The 2,269-nt window shown below is 36.8% G+C and overlaps 1 pseudogene; it reads left to right on the top strand.

Moving 5' to 3' along the window:
• Positions 1–967: 967 nt before the first annotated feature.
• LOC119525317 lies at positions 968–1,903 on the top strand (annotated as a pseudogene).
• The last annotated feature ends 366 nt before the right edge of the window (positions 1,904–2,269 follow it).

Genomic DNA, 2,269 nt, shown 5'->3' with positions numbered 1-2,269 from the left:
AATAAAATTAAGATAGAATATAAAGTGATTTTCTCTCTTCAACATTTAAATATATTATTAAATATAATTAAAAGTAAGAGCAGAAGATTTGAGAGCTGCTTACAGTAAAAACATAAAAGTCAAGAAACAGAAGATTATTTATAAGAATGTGATCAAAAATAACCTGAAGTTTAATTGCAAGCACCAGGCTTTTACCAATAAATGGAAAACAAAATATACTAATGCAAAGTATGGAAATCTTCATTTGTGAGGGAGGATATGGGAACTCTGCATGATGTTTTTGTAAACCTACAGCTATCCTTATAGAAATATTTAATTAAAATTAAGCAGGTCATTATTTATCATTAAGAAAACATGGATGAAATGACTAAAAATGGGTGGTACATAAAATATACCAATTCCATATGATGGAATATTTTTAATTTGATGAGTATTGGATGATATTGTAAAATGTTCATTAGATTTTCATTTGTGAAAAGAGGGCAGTATTTAGCCTCCATTTTGTTGAATTTATGTGAAAATACTGTAATATAAACTGAATATAAACAGTGATTAACCATTAGAGTGATTATTAATTTCTTAGCATTAAGATTGGCAAAGGCTCCAGGGAATGTAACATGTAAAAATGACTCAAAGTTAGAGCTGAGAAAGAGAAAATTTCCAATGATTGAAAAGATCTGCCCCTGAATTAGGGAATTTCCATTCCCATAGCATTAAACTGTAAGGCCAAGAGTATTCACATTTTGTGTTGGAAAGGGGTGACTGCTATGGCATGCTAAGCAAAGCCTGTAGCATTGGATTTCAGACAACAAAAGTAACCACAAGTTACTCTCCAGGAAAACAAATTCCTAGACAAAATATATGGTGTCATTAGCTACTAAGTTTGAGATATTACTGTCAGTCTGGAGAATACCAGTTTGGAGTGATTGATTTGTTCCTTTTCATTCTGGGCAAACCCAGTCATCTCATGAAAAAAGGAAACAATACAGAAGTTGTAAACTTTCTCCTTCTGGGATTTGCAGAGGAACAGGACCTACAGCCCCTACTCTTTGAGTTGTTTCTGTCCATGTACCTGGTCATGCTCAAAGGGAACGTGATAATCATCCTGGCTGTCATCTCAGACTTCCACCTCTATGCACCCATGTACTTTTTCCTCACCAGTCTTTCCTGTGCTGACTTTGGGTTTGCCACCACCACCATCCCAAAGATGCTGGTAACTATACAGACTCAGAACAAAATTATCACCTATGCAGACTGCCTTATGCAAATACTTTTTTCTTTGTTTTTGGATGCCTGTACAGTTTTCTCCTGACTGCAATGGCTTATGAACACTTCGTGGCCATCTAATACCCCCTGCATTACACAATCATCATGAACCCCCAGCTTAGTGACTGCTGGTCCTGGGGTCCTGGGTCTCCCAATTTCAATGTCCCTGTTTGAGACCTTGACTGCATTAAAAATTTCCTTCTGAACAAATGCAGAACTACCACACTTTTATTTTGACCTTACAGAAATCCTGAAGCTGGCATGTTCTGTCATCCTCATCAATAAAATATCAGTGTATTTTGTAGCTAGTGTTGCAGGCATTTCTCCTCTTGTTGGAATCCTCTTCTCCTATTCTCAGATTGTCTCCTCCATTCTGAGAATTTCATCAGCTGGGGGTAAACATAAAGCCCTTTCCACCTGTAGATCTCACCTGTCAGTTGTGTTCTTGTTCTATGGCACAGGCCTTGCAGTCTACCTGAGTACTGCAGCCACATCGACCTCTAGGAAAAGTCTGGTGTCATCAGTGATGTACACCATGGTCACCCCCATGCTTAACCCCTTCATCTACAGCCTGAGGAACAGGGACTTAAAAGTAGCTCTGTGGAAGCTCCTAGGCTGTGCAGCTGGTGCTCAGTGATGTGTCCACTGGAGAACTGTCATGAATAATAGGGCTTAACATTTGCTTTATTTTCTGTTGATAATGTCTTTTTCTCAACCATTGGAAATTAATGCATAAACAAAATGCTTCTATCTTTATATATTCTCGTAGCATTTCAACTAAGAACAAAGACATTCTCTTATGTATTCACAGAAAGGTTCTCATAATCAGGAAATTAACCTTGGTGTAGTACTAGTATCTCATCTATAGGCATAATCCTTATCTCACTAATTACCCCAATAATGTCCTTTATACCAAGCAAAACCTTAAAAACAATAAAAATGATAGAAATGAAGGAAGAAAAAGAAGGAAAATGAGTCCAGTCTCATATCATACACTGCATTT

This window comes from Choloepus didactylus (assembly GCF_015220235.1).
Source record: "Choloepus didactylus isolate mChoDid1 chromosome 25 unlocalized genomic scaffold, mChoDid1.pri SUPER_25_unloc1, whole genome shotgun sequence".
NCBI lineage: Eukaryota > Metazoa > Chordata > Mammalia > Pilosa > Megalonychidae > Choloepus > Choloepus didactylus.
This window is presented reverse-complemented; position numbering and strand designations above follow the sequence as displayed.